The 21269-nt window shown below is 42.8% G+C and overlaps 1 protein-coding gene, 1 long non-coding RNA gene and 1 pseudogene across 4 annotated transcripts in view; 1 reads left to right on the plus strand and 2 right to left on the minus strand.

Annotated features, from left to right (window-relative positions):
- The window catches only part of whrna (whirlin a), a 201616-nt gene that overhangs the window by 92831 nt on the left and 87516 nt on the right, over nucleotides 1-21269 (plus strand). The window lies entirely within an intron of this gene.
- Nucleotides 8148-16233, minus strand: LOC117456160 (uncharacterized; annotated as a pseudogene).
- On the minus strand, nucleotides 16345-17182 carry LOC117456162 (uncharacterized). Its single transcript, XR_004553222.2, has 3 exons — nucleotides 17135-17182; nucleotides 16852-16962; nucleotides 16345-16514 (listed from the first exon to the last, which is right to left on the minus strand). It is a non-coding gene; the product is annotated as an uncharacterized lncRNA (long non-coding RNA).

Consider the following 21269-nt stretch of genomic DNA (forward strand, 5'->3'; position numbering starts at 1 on the left):
CACAGGCCAGGGACCTCAGGTAGATAGAGCGAACGGGAGGTTTGGTCGGATGACGTCGTTTGTTGTGATGACGACATCGCCGTGCGACAGACCGTCTGCCAGAAACAACTGCGGGGATAGGAGTTTCGGAGTATAACAACTTGCATCTGGATGCCCGGTGTATGTAGCGGGGACGACTCAGACGCCCAAGGGATTTGATAACGGCAAGACAGTCGGGGTTAGTGTGGTAGAAAAAGTTACGAAGTTCCAGCGAGGAGTATTGGAGCAGCATCACGAGAAGAGCGGCGAGCCAGCTAGCAGCTAGCACCATTAGCCCTGCAGAAACCGGACCTCGAACCTCGGCAGCGGTGATGGAAAACAGCCCAGTTGGAATGGCCTGACTGAGGGAGGGTTCGTGGATAGTCCTGGGAGTGTGGCAGAGAGGAGCCCAGTCAGAGAATTCCGTAACGGGAACTACACTTATAGCAGAGCGTGATGGTGAGCTCGTTTTGCTAATAGCAGGATGGCAGAGGCTAAGAGCTAAACAGCAGCCAAACATAGTTGGCTGAGCAACGGAGATGGCAGAAACACAAAACCAGAGGAGAACAATATTTCCGCTGTGTATGGGAATTAAATAGATTGATGACAGGGAGTGGTAGACACGAGGTAAGCGTCGGCATGAAGAGCGGCGAAAAACACACGTGAAGAAATCAACTGTGGGAGCAATTATTAGAAAATGGAAGACATACAAGACCACTGATAATCTCCCTCGATCTGGGGCTCCACGCAAGATCTCACCCGTGGGGTCAAAATGATCACAAGAACGGTGAGCAAAAATCCCAGAACCACATGGGGGGACCTAGTCAATGACCTGCAGAGAGCTGGGACCAAAGTAACAAACTACGCCGCCAGGGACTCAAATCCTGCAGTGCCAGACGTGTCCCCCTGCTTAAGCCAGTGCATGTCCAGGCCCGTCTGAAGTTCGCTAGAGAGCATTGGGAGAATGTCATATGGTCAGATGAAACCAAAATAGAACTTTTTGGTCAAAACTCAACTAGACGTGTTTGGAGGAGAAAGAATGCTGAGTTGCATCCAAAGAACACCATACCTACTGTGAAACATGGGGGTGGAAACATCATGCTTTGGGGCTGTTTTTCTGCAAAGGGACCAGGACGACTGATCCGTGTAAAGGAAAGAATGAATGGGGCCATGTATCGTGAGATTGTGAGTGACAACCTCCTTCCATCAGCAAGGGCATTGAAGATGAAACGTGGCTGGGTCTTTCAGCATGACAATGATCCCAAACACACCGCCCGGGCAACGAAGGAGTGGCTTCGTAAGAAGCATTTCAAGGTCCTGGAGTGGCCTAGCCAGTCTCCAGATCTCAACCCCATAGAACATCTTTGGAGGGAGTTGAAAGTCTGTGTTGCCCAGCGACAGCCCCAAAACATCACTGCTCTAGAGGAGATCTGCATGGAGTAATGGGCCAAAATACCAGCAACAGTGTGTGAAAACCTTGTGAAGACTTACAGAAAACGTTTGACCTCTGTCATTGCCAACAAAGGGTATATCAAAAAGTATTGAGATGAACTTTTGTTATTGACCAAATACTTATTTTCCACCATAATTTGCAAATAAATTCTTTAAAAATCAGACAATGTAATTTTCTGGATTATTTTTTTTCTCATTTTGTCTGTCATAGTTGAGGTATACCTAGGATGAAAATTACAGGCCTCTCATCTTTTTAAGTGGGAGAACTTGCACAATTGGTGGCTGACTAAATACTTGTTTGCCCCACTGTACATGTGTCTGTGTGCTCCATCTTTTTCTCTACAATCATGAGGTAAGATCCAGTACAGTGGATAAGTATGGAAATGGAGATCCTCGTTATTATCTGGACACTATGTAATTATATAACGCCCTTAGTATCCAGACACTACGCCATTATGTTACACACTTAAATTGCAAGCTGATTAAAGGTTGACATATTTTAGAATTGATTTTCTGATTCAAGGTTCTTTATTTAGTCATACGAACATAGCTACAGTGTAGTTATGCCGATGAAAATCTTGAGTCACAGGCATCTCCAACAGTGCAACACAAAACACAGATAAACAGAAAAATATAGTGCAAGTAAATAGTAATACAAAAATATATATATTACATGGAAAATAATCCAGTTAGGTGGTCTTCAATGGCTCTACTGGTATTTTAACTGCCAACTCCTTACAGTATATACTATGTGTACTGGGTAAATGAAAATATGCTAATATACAACATAACATTTCACTAATTCCTTTGAGTTAGTAATCTACTGGATTCAGAATAAGCTTACTTTGGAAATGATAGATGGTAATATATCGATAGGTTGTATTGATATTTAGATCTCGCTTCACTCTGTTCATGTTTCTTAAGCCCTCGGCCTTGAAGACTAGAAGAATATATGAAAAATGATCTTTGAGGAGGCTGGACTCCACACGGTTTGCTCCTAAATGATTTATCCGGTTCACACATTTCGATTTTTAGGGGGTGAAAGACTCACACTGCAGAGCCCTGAAGCTAAGCTAAAGTAAGCAACATAATATAAAAGTCCTTGATCTATAAATCATAAATATCATAAGAGAATATAATAAATGTCTTTTTCAATTTCAAGTTTTGCCACTGTAACAGCAGCATTCTTTGAACACACCTTCAAACTATCTACAACCCTGACCCTAACTTTCATATTACCTCCCCCAACTAATGACGTTTTCTCCCAGACATTCAACCAAATCAGTGTCTGAATATTTTTGGTTCTAATAAATAAGTTAATTACTTTCAGGATAATTCTTTCATTTAGCTTGCAAAGCCACTTTTTTCAGTGAAACTATTCAAATGCTCACCAAATAATCAGATTCCAACACATGTGACCAGGGTGACTTTAATGGAAGTCTGTATTAATAATAAAATCACTTTGTAACTCTCGCTTTTATTGGCTAATGCTCCAACACATTGTACATGATGGGCTAAGGGGCGGGACATCCCCAAGCGGTTGACCAATCACAACAGAGCCGGCCAGCTAACCAATCAGAGCAGACTGGGCTCTGGTTTCAGACAGAGGGCGAACAGAGGTGCTGCAGCACAGGCACTATGAGAAAAATAAAGAGCTTGTTGAACATTAAAGCATGGAGACAAGTCACAGGAGAGGCACAGAATACAAATTGTAACCTGAAAATTAGCATACTATGTCCTTTAAAGAAAATTACAATAGTAAGTCTCAGTAATTGACATACAGTAGATCAGGGGTGCCCACACTTTTTGGGCCGGTGGGCTACTTTTGAAATGACCAGCTCACCGAGGTCTACCAACCAAAAATAAAATCCCAAATTGCAAGGAGCTGAATAACACGTGTTATGTATACATGGGATAACTACAACAACGCTATTTGGGTTCTTGAACAGAAACAAATACATGAATACATAAAACTAAAATGGCATGTTAACCTCTCTCTATTTCTCTCTCTCTCTGTTAAGAAACACATAACAAGCAGGCTAAGAAACCACTCTCCATGTCCTGAAATCTTAAACATAAAACACAAATATAAGTACAAGGAATACAATAAACGAGTAGAACACTCAACTTAGACACCAGACTCAAATGGGTCCTATGAACAGTCTCTCTCTCTCTCTCTCTCTCTCTCTCTCTCTCTCTCTCGCTCTCTCGCTCTCTCGCTCTCTCGCTCTCTCGCTCTCTCGCTCTCTCGCTCTCTCTCTCTCTCGCTCTCTCTCTCTCAAATTCAAAGGGGCTTTATTGGCATGAAAGTTAAATTAAACAATGTTGCCAAAGCATCACAATACAAAATAATTAACAACATTAACATACATTTCAAATGTTTACATATTATTGATGATATATATACAGTGATATAATTACATTTCAACACGTGTGTGTGTGTGTGTGTGTGTGTGTGTGTGTGTGTGTGTGTGTGTGTGTGTGTGTGTGTGTGTGTGTGTGTGTGTGTGTGTGTGTGTGTGTGTGTGTGTGTGTGTGTGTGTGTGGGTGTGGGTGTGGTGTGGGTGTGGGGTGTGGGTGTGGTGTGTAGGTAGTGCTGCGTACCTGGACTCACATTCAGGTTCAGGTCCGGACTCAAGTCCAGAGGTTCAGGTCCGGACTTATAAGTCCAGACCTGAACCCATGGCTTGTGTCAAGTTGTGTGAGTAACTAAAGTGAACTTATTGTGAGCTAATTATCAATTGAAAATTAACTCATAATCAACTCAAATTCAAACTCGTGAGGTTTATTGTGCTCCCTTCCAACTTGTGTCTACATTTCTCTACAAAGTACAAATGTAAAAAAAACACTTTTTGCCACTTAGTCTACAAATGACTTATGACAGCAGTGAACTACTACAAAGTTCAAACATTTATTTCATTTACCAAACAGTCCCTGAGCTGACTGAGCCTAAATCCCTAAAGCGTTGCTGAAAGGTAGAGTGTAGAGTAGGCTATACGCATTACACTGTTACACACCTACTATACAGTATACACTGTAGTGACTGTACAGTCAGAGTGTACTGTACTGTCTGTACACCATGTATTTTCTACATGTGTACATTATACAGTACATACTACATACATAGTGATGTACATACACACTGTTAGAAATTAAAATCAATGTTGATATGGCGTAATTTTGAATTAAATACACTATTTAATTTAAATCAGTTTTATTCTGAAAACACCGAAAGTTAACACTATTAACTTAATACTTTTATTCTGAAAATTCTTCACTTCCGGTTAGCATTAGCATGTGGCGAAATGCTACGTTTTCAAACTGTGAATCGAAGGTGAAATGACATGTGATGTTGTACACTGAGCACACTGGGATTAGCACTCATGTATTGACGCTGAATAACGTTTATCAGGGAATGTTTAAATAACAACAGACACCAGAATATACGTAAGTGCTAGTTTTTTTGCGAGTCCAAGTACCGGTTCCCGACGTTCCGGTTTTAACCGGACTTGAACCGAAACTTTTTACAAGTCCAGTACCGGTTCGCAGCACTGTGTGTGTGTGTGTGTGTGTGTGTGTGTGTGTGTGTGTGTGTGTGTGTGTGTGTGTGTGTGTGTGTGTGTGTGTGTGTGTGTGTGTGTGTGTGTGTGTGTGTGTGTGTGTGTGTGTGTGTGTGTGTGTGTGTGTGTGTGTGTGTGTGTGTGTGTGTGTGTGTGTGTGTGTGTGTGTGTGTGTGTGTGTCATTCACTGTCCCTCAGGTTGTGGCATGTGTATACATATTGGGCAGCAAGGTGTGCCTTGTCTCCTTCTCCTAGGAGTACTCTCAGTCTTGAGAGGTCATCAACCTCCTTGAAACCTGGGATTACAGAGTTCAACTTGTTCCAGTAAACGCTCCTTACTTCGTTGAATGTTTGGCACTTCAGGAGGAAGTGCATCTCTGTCTCGGTCTCACCTGTCGTACAGTGACCACATATTCTGTTCTCTTTTGGTTGCCAGGATCTTTTGAGTCTTCCTGTTTCGATTGCCAGTCTGTGGTCACTGAGCCTGTACTTGGTTAGGATCTGTCTCTGCTTTCTATCTCTGACAGTAGAGAGATATTCTGCAAGCTCGTACTCTCTGTTTAGAGCCAGGTAACATTCTAATCTGCTTTGGCTTCTCGTCTCGTCTTCCCAATGTTGTAAATAGTTGTCTTTACATTGTGCTATAATGCGTTTGACTGCGATTGGTGTTTGGAGAGTAGTGCTGCTGAGAGACTGGTCAGAGTGGCTCTGAGAGGGGGCAGCTAGCCTCAGCACCAGCTGCCATAGGGGACTCTTTTCTGGGGTCAGCTCTTGGCTCTGGAGGGCTTTGGAGTGGAGGGTGTCTCGGGGGCTGGATCTAAGGTGGTTAAAGAATGTTAGTGCTCTCTTTTGAGTGTTGATGATCAGTGGGTATCTGCCTAATTCTGCTCTACATGCATTTGTTGGTGTTTTTCTCTGAACACGTAAAATGTATCTGCAGAATTCTGCATGTAAAGACTCTGTTGGATGTTTGTCCCAGCGGGCATAGCTCTGGTGACTGAGTGGACCCCATACTTCACTACCGTACAGCGCAATGGGCTGGATCACACTATCAAAGATTTTGAGCCAGATTTTGACTGGAATTTGGACATTATAAAATGTTCTCTTAATTGCATTTAGAGCTCTTCTGGCTTTTTCTTTGAGTGCATTCACTGCCATGTTGAAACTTCCCGATGCTGTTATGGTTAAACCGAGGTAGGTGTAACTCATACTATGTTCGATGATATGATTGTTTATGGTAAACTGGTATTTGTTCTCCTGACATCTGGGGCGTTTTTGGAAAACCATGACATTAGTTTTCTTCATATTGACTGCCAGGGCCCAGTCCTTACAGTACTGGTCTACTATGTCCAGCTGCTGTTGGAGTCCTTGTTCAGTAGGAGACAGCAGAACAAGGTCATCAGCATAAAGCAGACACTTCACCTCTCTATCTAGGAGGGAGAGGCCAGGAGCAGCACAGTGATCCAACTGAACAGCAAGTTCATTTATATATATATTAAATAAAGTGGGACTTAAATTGCAACCCTGACGAACGCCTCTTCTCTGGGTGAAGAATTCAGTTTGTTTGTCTCCAATTTTAACAGCACATTTATTCTCTAAATACATTGATTTAACCAGATCGTACATTTTGCCCCCTATACCACAATGTAGAAGTCTATAATAGAGCCCTTCGTGCCAAATAGAGTCGAAAGCTTTTTTGAAATCAATGAAACAAGTGAATATTTTACCATGTTGTGTTTGGTGTACATGTTTGTTAACTAAAGTGTGAAGGGTATACACATGGTCGGTGGTGCGGTGTTTTGGAAGGAAGCCAATTTGATTTTTACTCAAGATGGATTGTTGGTTAAGGAAATCTTGTATTCTTTTATTTAGAATGCTACAGAATAATTTCCCCAGACAGCTACTGACACAGCTCTCTCTCTCTCTCTCTCTCTCTCTCTCTCTCTCTCTCTCTCTCCTCTCTCTCTCTCTCTCTCTCTCTCTCTCTCTCTCTCTCTCTCTCTCTCTCTCTCTCTCTCTCTCTCTCTCTCTCTCTCTCTCTCTCTCTCTCTCTCGCCCGCCCGCCCGCCCGCGAACGAGCCGTTTTTTTTTGCGGAGGGATCTAGATCGGCATGAAGGCACATTATGCAATCTGCAATGTGCACATTATCCCGCTTATTACACATGGCCACATTCTCAACAAAGTAACGACATGACTCCCAATATTAATTGGAATGTTTTTATGGATTTAGAAAATGATTTTATTGATTTAAAAAATAGTTTTATGTATTGATTTAAATTGACATGCATCCGCTAAGAAAAGTAGTCCGTTGTTACTGTTTGAACTAACGTAACAAAGGCAGGAACTGCTTCGATAGTGTTTTTGAGGAGCTTTTTGATTACAGATTTGAAAACATCGTTGCTTGCACAATGTGCACAAAGTAGCACAATTGCTGCAGCCTAGCAGCTGATCTCAGAGCACGCTCCCCTCTCCTGCAGGGGGGCGTGGTCAGCTGCAGCTCACAGAATCAGCCCCCTGCAAAAACAGCGCTGGAAAGAGCAAATGGAGCGAAATGAGGCATGGCATTTGATTTAATTATAAAAGGTATAATATGTGGTAAACTGAAGAGCCCTTTGGGAGCCGAAAGAGCCGGCTCTTCTTGGTGAGCCGAGCCAAATGATCCGGCTCACCAAGAAGAGCCGGAATTCCCATCACTACCCGGCACTTGACTGATGTTATATCGCTTTGCATTCTGGGTTAACAGACTGGAAAGCGATAGGTCGCTTTTTCTGTCAATCAAGTAAACTCCTGAATTAAGGAGAAGCCCCTCACTGCAGTGCGCAGTACCTCAAGCTCCTCCTTCTCAACCTTTGAGGCACGTGACTAACGGCCTCTCCTTCTGTGACAGTGATCTGTCGCCATGGCAACGGCATTTAAAAATGTAAAACTCAAACTAAACACATTAACAACCTTCAAAGCATATTTTAATGTCTATTTGCATGTTAATTGCATCAATTATTTCTGTTATGACTTCAATAAAGGGCCTTCATTTGTTTTTTAACTTTTTAATTTTAATTTCAGAGGCAATATTGTATATTTACTCACTTTTTACTGAAAAACATTATTTCCTACCAGTATTTAAAAAAATATATTAAAGTGCCATCGTATTGACAAATTGATAGAATTGACAGGATAATATCAATGGTAATATAATACTGTGAACAGAGCCAAATGCATGTACTTCTACTTTTGATACTTCGAGTACATTTAGCTGATAATACTTATACTCTTTAACTTAAGAAACACTTTGAATTCAGGACTTTCAATTTTATTGAACACAGAGACAGGGACAGGACAACATAAAACACAGACAGATTCTGACAACTATTACATTTTGAGGCATTAGTGAACCTAATACAGATTGTAACAGTTCCCCCCCAGCAGCGCTCACACATGACGCATTCAAATTATGGCCTGCTTCTTTTGTGGAACCTCTTCATCCTGAAATATATTTGACAAAGACAGGTTACATGTTTACTGTAACACTCACACTGGTTCAAGACTTTATCATTTGTGATTCAACAACTTCCACCTGCATTGCCTTTTCCTCCCGTCGCCTCTTGCAGTCTTGCGACCTCTGTTGTTCAGACCTTGGTGAATGAAAGTCAAACATTAAAAACATTCATTAAAAATGATATAGTCAGGTTACAGTGTAAGAAATAGTTTCAAGAATGCAAATGTAAATTGTAAAATGAAAGAAACATACGGCATGGGAAAGTTTTTCAGGAGAACTAGGCACCACCAGTGCCTAATTTGCTGCATGTTTGTCTTGGAATATAAAAAGCACACAACCAGATGGGTCAACAACACATGTCCTGAAAAGTCTTGTATATCAATGAAAAATATCAATGAAAAACTGAAATATGAAACCCTTATTTATACATACCTCATTGAAATCAAATTGGGCTCTTGCCACAATGTAAAATGCGTACTGTAAATAAAGAAATACTATATTATGTTAGGTTGTTGTGATGCTATGGTGTTCATTGACAAATAATATTCCTCCGTGAATGTTGTTTTGGATATAAATAAATCACAGCATATCTCAAACTATGAGCAATAATGGAGTGCATAGCATGCTGAAAGCATTATACATTTGTATACATTATTATAAACAGAAAAATAGGACTACTATATGTATACTGTATATCCAGTATCTTACCATCAAAACAAACACCCCACAGTTGTTGGAGAACCCTTGTCTTGGTAGGCCCTGTAGTGTGAAAAGTCAAAAGTGTCAAAAATGACAATGACATCATACTCTTCAGTAGAATAATTTTAACAAATCTAACCTGGACATCATCCACACCAAGACTTGCCCAATGCCCTGGGCACAAGATCTGAGCAAGGTTTCTGTGAACACAATGCGAAAGTTAAGAATAAGTACAATTTAATTCAACTTTATAAGTACTCGAATATCAGGCAGAAAATCTTTGAACACTGTTGGAACAGGAACAAACTTGAACTTCCAAAAAAAAAGTCATTAAGGGGTAAAACAGAACAGCCCCGCTGTCAAGTGGCATCTATGGTTCTGTTCAATGCCTTTTAAATACAATGCATCCCGTGTTAGTTCAAATAAAACAGAGCCATAGATTAAAAAAAGATAGACAAGTGGTCTAAAACAGAACTAGCACTGTCCGGATGTGATGGAACTGTGCGCCAAAAAACCTGAATGGTTTGGTGCGACCATCATCTCTCCAGCCAGTGCCACGGAGGGGATCTAGAAAGAAAATCTCCCTAGCTTGTGGCCTCAGTATCTGTTAATATCACACGTTCCAATATCAACAGGTATACTTTGACATGCAAACGTTATATTATACAGTTTTAGGATCTGTATTATACAACTAAATCAAGCGTTGAATTAAAAGATAGAAACACTATTTGCGGCATGGCAAACTTCATTGTACAGTAAACAAACAATAGCAAAGACTGAACTACATGTACTTACACAGAGTGTCCAGTGTCCAGGTTCCCACACTGGAAGGAGAAGCCATTTGAGGTTTGCTGCATTTTCCTGGAAAAGCAAAAAGCAGTTGTGTTGATGTGACTTCAGTAATGAGTTGGTACAAGAACATGGAGCAGCAACATGGATAATCATGATCAAGATACCGGCAGGTGTTGCATCGGATTCAGCGAAGATGGTGGAAACCAGGCAGCGACAACATGGCTGTTGGCAGCAAACACGCCATCTACTCTCTGTAACAGATGTAGTTTCATAATGTAATATCTTATAATTGTTTGGTATAATATAGTATGTTTTATACATATATCTACATATTTTAGAACAGCTTCAATACCTTCTCAATAACTTGAAGACAGCTGTTCAGGATCTGGCAGAACACAAACACAGTCAGTAAAATACAGAGTACATGAAACATGCCAACAATTAAAACAAAATCAGTTAGAAAAAGTACAAGAAACAAAGAGCGTGATCACTCTGATTACCATCCCATCCATGTCGTTAGCCAAACCCAAACTCCAAAAATCTGACCGTGTGAGAACCATGTTGCTCACACGGTCAGATGTGTCTTTGGACTTTGGGTCATGTCCAGAACCTGTGCCAGCTAAAGGAAGAAAAAGTAAAATGAAAACCGGCATTTTAAATCATATTTAGCATACATACAATATTTTTGAACCGCTGAGTAGTTCACTTTACTTGTTTTTTTTTAACCTCCTGAAGCTCCTGTCCCCAGCAACCTTTGCTTGCCATAATTGTGTTGATACAATTCAAGTTTCCCTGGTCTTTGGCATCATTCACTTGATAAAAAATCAACAACAGAAAATGTATGTCTTTATACAGTATGACTTGTATGAATACAAGTTGTCAATATCAAGCAGATAACTTACACTCCTGTTGCTCCTGACCATCTCTGTGGTGTTCTGACAATGGAGTGGCCATCCCAACTTGTGAAGGAGGAGCTGTTGAAATTAAATAATATTAGTTTTTAGCAGATATCTCCAGATAACCACATAAAAGAACAAGAACATAATGATTATAAGAAATGGTTCACCTAATGATATCCTCCCATTGACATCAAGCTGCATTTCCATATCTGCTGGGATGATTTTTCTGTATTGCTCTTTAGCTTTGTTGTTTTTCGTCACATTGTAGTGATGTAGTATATTTCTTTGTAGAAATATGTGTGTTGAGGGTGTTGTCATGTTTAAAAAATAATTATTTTTCCTCATTCCTGAAAACAGTTGTTCTGCACATTGACTGTTTATGCGCCCCGCCAGCTCTGGCACATGCTCTATCCTCCTGAGAACATCCCTTTCATCTTTGCTGTTCCCCTGGTGGAATACATCACTCAGTGCATAATGCTCCGAAGAACCAGTGAGAGGGTGGCCATTTTCATCTGTTGGAACTTTGGGGTGTTTCAACCATGGCATATTCACATGAAGCTTGCCCTCTGAAGCCTGCTTCATGTTCTCCGGAGTAGGCTCCATTAACCGTCCTTGAAAAGGATGAAATGTCTCTGGCTGTCGACGGTTACCATGCACCGCCACTCCCCTTGAATAGTCATACACAGTGACATTGGGAAAGTGTTTCCACGACAGCAAAAGATCCACATAATCCCGTGGGCTCTCTGCTCTGAGGTTAAATTTAACTGAATAGACAACCCCACATGGGCAAGTAATCACAGCCCAGCCACCTGAAAGCAGAGGTATAAGTTAGTAACATGATGGTCGGGATCTTTGGGGATGAAATGTGTTCAAATACATAACTCCATGATCTGTGTGAAAAACGATGCAAATCACGAAATATGAACAGGTGTAATGATCTTAGAATATAATTATGATGTTATTTCACTAACCTGAGGCACCCCAAACTTTCTCAAAGACTTTGTTATAAGTCACTCTATTTGACATCTTATCTCTAAGTCTGAGGACAAGATCTGTCTTGGAGCCTTTGGTGTCCAGACCACATTTTTTGCTGAGTGCCCTTACTTCCTCTACCTGTTGTAGAAATTAATTAGTAAGCCAATTCTGCAGATAAAGTATATAAATATTTTATTTTAATCACCTTCAAGTTGATGATCTCATCAGAAAGCCGCTCCTCAGTGACCTCCAGGTACTCACTGTCATCTGACATTGTAGTTGTAGGGATCTTTTCAAATTCAGTGTTCAGGATGAGGTCAGACTGCCTGGTTTGTGGCCCGATCCATGGTGCCCAGTTGTTGTAACTCAGAGGCACAACAAAGGGGTTCTTCTTACCATCTTTAGGGACAATTGTAAAATGCATTGTTTCAGAAACCATTCTCATGTTCATACATTCATATAATGCAGATAAACATTTGGATCTTAATAGCTAGCTTTTCATTCTGCATGACCTACATGGAATGAAACCCCGACTGAGCATTTCCACAGACACAGCATCCCAGAATTTCTTGAGGTCCACATGTCCATCATAGTCTTGGGATGGTCTCTGGATTTCACTGACTGTTATATGAAACATTTGTGATTATCTCAGATAACTACATTAGAACAACCATGTATACCCTGCTATCATATGATGTTACATGCATAAACAAATTAACTGACAATAACAGTATATGCCCAGCATGGTATTGCAAGGCACAACTTGCATAATGTTGATCTTATTGTAATTCAGATAGCAAAAAGTCTATACATGTAATATTACGGCTGATCAAACTCACCTGGCATATTAAAGACACCTTTCTTGTGAAGGTCCATCACAACAACAGGTGGATGGTATCCACATGTTACACATGCATAAATGTGATCATGGTCAGTAAGGGCCTCGAAATGTAGATAGGCATGGAGAACCCTTTCCTTGTTCGGGAAAGACACTTTCTCTGTTGTCTCAATCGTTTCAATAACTCTGCTGACAGCAGTATGTGTCTGTAAAAATGTTGAGAGAAAAGTAAACATTTCAATACACATGTAAAATATCAGTTTGTGACCCACATTAATGCTAAATTAACTAATCAATACCATAACATTCCAGTTACTTTTCTGTTTCTGCCAATTTACTTGTTCTATGTTATAAATCATCTTTACTAAATTACTATATTTTAATTAGATTATTGTAACCTGAGATCGATCACTCTTGCCATAACAACACTTTCTTCACTGATGTTTGAGTTACTATGGCTTTTTAGCAGAAAATGGGGATTCGGGTAATAACTAATAATAACAATACAAATTACTAAAATGTATATACCGTAGCGCCTTTCATAAACCCATGGTTGATTTAACACAGGGACAAACACAAAACTCACTCTGGGACAGAACACACTGGGACTACAAAGAAAAAAAAATGTTGGGAGGCAGATGAGTCTAACTGAAATTAACCAAGGTCTATCTTTACATTTATTTTACATGACATCCTTCAGTAAACACAACACATTAACTTCCAAATCTCCTCACCTGTAATGCATTCCTTGTTGTCAGGCACAAATGAAGAGAAAGGATCACGTGGTCATCATAATTGTGGAGCCCATCCTCCCACTCCTGGTACCTGTACATCAGGCTGCAATTCAAACATTTTTTTCGGTAGGTGGATATGCCTGAAAAGAAAATGTCAACCAAAATATTACTTGCCGTCCTAATGACACCAGTAAAACTATTTCTTCTTTTATTATTTGTATGTCTGAATCACGGACATTAAGATCATACAAATGTTACAAGATAAAATCAATAGTACAACTGTGCTTTTACTGACCTTCCGCCACCCCAGTGGTTGTGAGAATCCTGCTTTTTGCAGTGATCAGCACTGGATCACTTAGAGGGCCATTGCATTCCTTACACATGGCTTCTTTAGGGATGAGGTGCTTCAGATGAGCATCGAGTGCACCGGCATCTCTTGACTGCTGGATGGTAGCCTGTGGGAGTTCCGCTGGAATTTTTTTATTACCCGATAGGTAGTTTAGCATCCGCTTGATGCCAGTCTCACTAGGTGGATAATGGTCCTCTCCTGGTTCACTATCCTGCTCAGTGAAAGTATTTGGTGGAATGGATTCTTCAATATCCGTCGACTTAACTTTCCTGAACAGTTGTCTTCTTGTGTCAAAGAGGTGCCATTTCCCGATGGCTTTATGGGTGCATGATTGTCTTGGTTTAGCACAAGGACAATGCCAGCTGTTCTGCTTGCTGTTGTATGCAACCACAACCCTTCCCAGCCTACTGTAGTATGAAGCCTTAGGCTCATACACAGAAATGTGATATTTGGTTTCTGGTCCACCAACAGTGAGCAGGACAGACAGGGGCACACCCTTAGCCTCTGCCTCTTGTTGCCACTGTACAAGACTGGCCTTGCGCTCCTCACCAAACCATTTCTCCTGAACCATTGTAGTCAATGATTCCTTTTGCAGAGTTAATGGTTTGTTGCGTGCAGGTGGGCAGTACAGCAATGATTGCAAATGCTGACATTCATAAGGCAGCATACCACTTCTTCGGGCAAAGTCAGCATTGAGTTCGCATAGATGAACCTCGCACATGACTTTATGTGTTGGTCCCCAAGTATTTTTAATGACGTGCATTGGTGTTGCTGGGCCTGAAAATGTCTTCTCCACTGCAAACACACCATTGTGTTCATCAATACACTGGCTTTGCAGATGTCTTTCCTTGGAGACCGTTTAAAAATATGTTGTGTGCTTGCGACGCACATGTGTTTTATAATTGTTCTTGTTTAATTTTAGATTGCAGTGTGGACAATTTACAGTTTTTTTAGGCCTATGTCGCTTTTCAGGAGCAGGATGACGGGGAGCAAGGAGCAGGTGAGATGGTGGGGGGAGCTGGGCAGGTGCTGGAGTGAGCAGGTGAGATGGTGGAGAGAGCTGGGCAGGTGCTGGAGTGAGCAGGTGAGATGGTGGAGAGAGCTGGGCAGGTGCTGGAGTGAGCAGGTGAGATGGTGGGGGGAGCTGGGCAGGTGCTGGAGTGAGCAGGTGAGATGGTGGGGGGAGCTGGGCAGGTGCTGGAGTGAGCAGGTGAGATGGTGGGGGGAGCTGGGCAGGTGCTGGAGTGAGCAGGTGAGATGGTGGAGAGAGCTGGGCAGGTGCTGCAGTGAGCAGGTGAGATGGTGGAGAGAGCTGGGCAGGTGCTGGAGTGAGCAGGTGAGATGGTGGGGGGTGCTGGGCAGGTGCTGGAGTGAGCAGGTGAGATGGTGGGGGGAGCTGGGCAGGTGCTGCAGTGAGCAGGTGAGATGGTGGAGAGAGCTGGGCAGGTGCTGGAGTGAGCAGGTGAGATGGTGGGGGGGCGCTGGGCAGGTGCTGGAGTGAGCAGGTGAGATGGTGGGGGGGCGCTGGGCAGGTGCTGGAGTGAGCAGGTGAGATGGTGGGGGGAGCTGGGCAGGTGCTGGAGTGAGCAGGTGAGATGGTGGGGGGCGCTGGGCAGGTGCTGGAGTGAGCAGGTGAGATGGTGGGGGGAGCTGGGCAGGTGCTGGAGTGAGCAGGTGAGATGGTGGGGGGAGCTGGGCAGGTGCTGCAGTGAGCAGGTGAGATGGTGGAGAGAGCTGGGCAGGTGCTGGAGTGAGCAGGTGAGATGGTGGGGGGAGCTGGGCAGGTGCTGGAGTGAGCAGGTGAGATGGTGGAGAGAGCTGGGCAGGTGCTGGAGTGAGCAGGTGAGATGGTGGGGGGAGCTGGGCAGGTGCTGGAGTGAGCAGGTGAGATGGTGGGGGGAGCTGGGCAGGTGCTGCAGTGAGCAGGTGAAATGGTGGGGGGTGCTGGGCAGGTGCTGGAGTGAGCAGGTGAGATGGTGGGGGGCGCTGGGCAGGTGCTGGAGTGAGCAGGTGAGATGGTGGGGGGAGCTGGGCAGGTGCTGGAGTGAGCAGGTGAGATGGTGGGGGGAGCTGGGCAGGTGCTGGAGTGAGCAGGTGAGATGGTGGAGAGAGCTGGGCAGGTGCTGCAGTGAGCAGGTGAGATGGGGGAGAGAGCTGGGCAGGTGCTGGAGTGAGCAGGTGAGATGGTGGGGGGAGCTGGGCAGGTGCTGGAGTGAGCAGGTGAGATGGTGGGGGGAGCTGGGCAGGTGCTGGAGTGAGCAGGTGAGATGGTGGGGGGTGCTGGGCAGGTGCTGCAGTGAGCAGGTGAGATGGTGGGGGGTGCTGGGCAGGTGCTGCAGTGAGCAGGTGAGATGGTGGAGGGAGCTGGGCAGGTGCTGTAAGTTGCCCTACAGTCACAGCGTTTGGCTCATGTGAATAGACATGCCGTAAAAACTGGCCCCTATTAATTATGGTCTGTGAGCAATAAAGACAATGAAAATGGCTTGAAAGACATTAAGCTCTCATTGTAAATAATGTGAAAATACAGACAGCACTAAAAAGAGCAATTTATTATACCTCTGTGCCTCACAGAAGAATGGCTTTTGGCATGGTATTCCACCTGAAGCCTCTGACCCTGGTATTGGCAGAACGGGCAGTGATAACTGTCAGAATTACAAATATACACTTTTGGGCTCCCATCATGGTGTAAGTGTGTGATGTGTTTCTGGTCAAAGAAAATAAACACAAACAAAATGGTTAGGCAATAGGCAGGAATAAAATAAGCTGCATATACATTTATTTTGTAAACATCGAATTTAAATATAGTTTATGCATAGTTTTTTCAGGACTTTGCTTATACAGCAATCCTACTATTACATAGTATAGTTATTAGTTGTCAGTACTGCAAAAATAATATAAAGACTTTCCTAAAGTTTTCAGGACTTTGCTTATACAGCAATCTTACTATTTTGAAGCAACACAAATGTAGTTTTACTTAAAATCAACACATTTTAAACTGCAGCAAAAACAAATAGTTAATTTATTCAGGGATACGACCATACTTGCCAACCTTGAGACCTCAGAAAACGGGAGCATTTCAAGACTTTGAGTTGCGCGCGCTGCTAAAGTGACCTGCTACCATGGAAACCAAACAATGGTGAAGCTCTCCTCTCCTGCGAAAATCGGATGGAAACCAAACAATGGTGTAGCTGTATTAAACAGTCCTCTCCCGCGAAAATAGGATGGACACCAAACAATGGTGTAGCTGTATTAAAGTTTTACTTTCAATCAACACATTTTAAACCGCAGCAAAAACAAATAGTTAATTTATTCAGGGATACTTACCTCCATCGTACTCAGACGCTATGATTAACAGAAACAGGATGTCACGTGCCTCAAAGAAACAGGATGTCACGTGCCTCAAAGGTTGAGAAGGAGGGGCCGTTAGTCAAGTGCCTCAAAGGTTGAGAAGGTTGAGAAGGAGGAGCTTGAGGTACTGCGCACTGCAGTGAGGGGTACTACGAATTAAGTGGCAGGGAGGACAAGGGAGGAGGGATCAAAACCTGTTTTGTCTATTTTAACAGAGCTTGATTTTTTTTATTTTAATGAATGACTCGCGGTCTACCAGCATTGCCGCCCGCGGTCGACGTACTGGGCACCTCTGCAGTAGATGATGGAAATAGAAGAAACAAACGTAAACCGTAAATGTAATTGTACCTTCAGTCCCACAAAACTCCACCCTGTCACCACCTTACAACCTGCAGCGAAGGAGCTGTCAGAGCTAAAAGATTTATTACACGAGAAGTTTCCATTTTTTAGCAGCCAGGAGCCACACATTAATCTTACCTGCTTCAGATCCATTCATTCAGGCTGAAGCTATTGCGATGCAGATGACGCTCCAAAATCATAATTCAGTGTCTATAAGATAGTTTCGCCATTTAACCTTCTTTGCTTTTGAAAAGAAAAAACGAATGTCAATTTCTGATTTTAAGGTTCTTTTGAAGATGTCATTTAAATTCCAACCTATTGCAAATTATACATGCAGCGCTAATTAAACAGTTTATAATGTGTGTAATATTATAATATCCTCCTGTGATTACATCAATTTGTCTGTCCAATGCAAAGGCTTCAATTACTAACAAACAAACAACACACATGACTAATTTCAAAGAGAAATGAACATTATTAAAGTGATTCAGTGAAAGCAGCTGATGCCAGAGAACACTATGAGCTATACGTGCTCCTACGGGATGCCAATAAAAGAAGGATGAAGCTCGTAATTAAAACCTTCTCCTGCATGAATGTCACAGAGAGCATGAATCAGCCATCATCCCAGTGGCTGGCTCAGCTCCAATAAGCAGACAGGTGTTATTAAAAAAAAACCCGCTGCAGCGTGCCTTAAGATTTGGAGGAAAGTAGGATTTTAGTGCCAGATGCCTTACCTTCACCGGAGGGACAATGGCAGGGATACAACTCACATTGTTTAATAGAGATATTTGCATACGTGTCATCTCGTAGTTGCCAAAGTGCTACTCAGCCCGCTTTTCAAACTTGGGAAAGAGACAGCTTCATTAGGATCAAACCAAGTAATCAATAGGCCCCTTTTTGATGGAGGAAGATGTATCATTTAAAGTCTGGCACGACTTGAACTCTCCTTGTGAAAAACTTTAATGTCTTTGCTCTCCAAATAAATGTAGATTTTGAAACCGCTGAGTTGACTTCATCCAACTATACAGAATAATAGACAATGTGTTTTGAAAGGCTGTTGATTTCATTAAAAAGTATTGTTCTACTGTAGTTTGCGAGACAAAAAGGCACAAGGATGCATCTTATGATCCCCAGCCGCTCTCTGTGAGAGAATGGCCCCCACCCCATCATTGGAGGCATCCACCTCCACAACAAACTGTCGTTGAGGATCAGGAACAGTCAGTATGGGAGCTGTGGTAAACCTTCTTATTAACTCATTAAAAGTGCTGGGGCATTAGTTAACCCGAAAGGCATTACGAGGTACTCGTATTGTCCTGTTGGGGTATTAAATCCAGTTTTCCACTCATCCCCCTCCCTTATTCTTACCAGATGATAAGCGTTGCGTAAATCCAGTTTTGTGAACACTTTAGCATCCTGCAATAGGTCAAAAGCAGAGTCAATGAGAGGGAGGGGGTATCTGTTTTTTACCGTGATGTCATTCAGTGGACTGTAATCGATGCAGGGACGGAGAGAACCATCTTTTTTCTTCACAAAGAAGAAGCCCGCTCCGGCAGGAGAGAAAGACGGTCGGACGAGTCCTGCCTTGAGTGAGGTGTCGATGTATTGTGTTCATGGACCCCTTTTCTGGAGCTGACGGGGGGAACAGACGGCCCTTGGGAATTGTGGATCCTGGCAACAAGTCTAATCTATAGCACAATCATAAGGCCGATGGGGTGGTAGTGCACTCGCCCTAGCTTTACTAAAGACTTCCTTTAGATCATGATAACATGTGGGGACCTTTGATAAATCAGGGTAATCAGAAAAATAGTCAGAAAGAGGTTCGTTGTGACAGTCTGCTTTAGAAGTGGAGATTTTCCTCAGCATCAACTTACTCTGATCGTGTACACACTTCTGTTTACACAACATTCCCCACTCTTGTACTTTCCCTGACCGCCAATCAATGACAGAATTGTGCAAAAGTAACCAAGGGTAACCTAATATGATCGGGTGTTGAGCTGATTTAAACACATGAAAAACTATGTTCTCAACATGAGTGTCATTGATTGTCATTTGTACAGGTGTGGTGCAATGAGTCACTGTGAATAGTAGGCGCCCATCTAAAGCGTTCGCTTTTAACGGCGAAGGTAATGGCGTCAACGTCAGGTTAAGCCTAAGAGCTAGCTCTTTATCCAAAAAACTCTCATCGGCTCCAGAATCTACAAGTGCCCCCTGTTCAATAACCTGATTACCTTCACATAGCATAACTTGAGTTAATGTGCGTGGAGGGAAGTAAAAAAAGTCAGATTGGCTCACCAGTCTCTTCCCTTTCACCGGCGAGCCTGTTCTTTTACTGGACACATGGCTTGTTGATGACCCTGTTGACCGCAGTAGAAACATCTTGCCTCCACTAGGCGGCGGCGTCTTTCCTCCGGTGAGATTCTGGCCCTGCCGAGCTGCATCGGCTCCTCCGAGTCAATGGGGGGCGCTGTGGCCTCTGAAGCAGGTGACGAGCCGAATGATGTCCTCCGGACAGGATGAACAGCTATTGAGAACCCTCTGGTTCCGCTGGACGAAACGGCAGTCTTCTTTCTTTCTCTCTCACAGATGCGATTGTCAATCTTAATAGCAGCCGCTACCATACTTTCTAAGTCTGTGGGAGGATCCATAAGCAATAAATGATCTTTAATTTTCTATGATAGTCCGTTCCGAAATATGTCCCTTAACGCTGAATCATTCCAATCGCAATCAATTGCATAATCCGCCACTCGGCGTTGATTTTGCTGAATGTATGTCAAATTCTGTGCACTCTCTACAGCTGGTGTGTGATGTGCAAACACTCTTTTAAACGAGTGGATGAACGGAGAGACAGAGTTGCAAGTTGCAGAATTTTTCTCCCACTCCGCCGTAGCCCATGCAGCCGCACGGCCGGACAGATGAGAAATGATAAATGCAATCTGAGCATAATCAGAGGTATATATGTAGGGCATTAACTTAAGGTGTAGATCACACTGACCGAGGCTTGGGGTCCATGTTGCTGCTCCACCATGTCCCTCACTGCCTGGTGTATGCCAGAGAACTTCTCCTCATGATGGTGTAGAGACGTTCGCCCTGAAGTCGTATCGCTGTTTTAACTGGTTCTGCATCTGCTAATTCCATGTTTTGGCCAGATTGTACTGTTAGAGCTGTACAAGGGCGTGGAATCAAATGCACGATGCAGAGACAAACAAAGTATCAAAAATAAAGTGTTTTAATGTAGACAGGTCATAACACACTGAATACATAAAGCAACAAAACAAAAACTACTAATACACTAATCTAACTCTATGGACGATTACTCTATGGACAATGACAAAAGGATCTTACGCTGGAAGGCTTGGAACACACAAGACAATCTGGCAACGAGACAGGGGAAGACGAGGACTATATATACTAGACGGACAACACCAGGTGAAGACAATTAGACAATCACAACCGTGGGAAAACAGACAAGGCAGGAAACGTACTTTAGACACATGAGGGTAGACAAGACTATCAAAATAAAACAGGAACCTATCTAAACACATAACATGAAACCTAAACTAGGGAACAATCTTAGCAGAGCCGTCTATGCACAACAGTACCCTCCCCTCTAGGGACGACACCTGACGGCCCTGGGACCTTGATTTCATTAAAAAGTATTGTTCTACTTCAGTTCAATCAAAATAAAAGCGATACATTTACTTGAAATTAATGTTTAAAAAGTTGTCGTCAATTGATCGAGGATTCCTGAAGGACTCCTGTTGGCGTTGGCCTC

This window comes from Pseudochaenichthys georgianus, chromosome 12 (assembly GCF_902827115.2).
Source record: "Pseudochaenichthys georgianus chromosome 12, fPseGeo1.2, whole genome shotgun sequence".
In the NCBI taxonomy this organism is placed as follows: Eukaryota; Metazoa; Chordata; class Actinopteri; order Perciformes; family Channichthyidae; genus Pseudochaenichthys; species Pseudochaenichthys georgianus.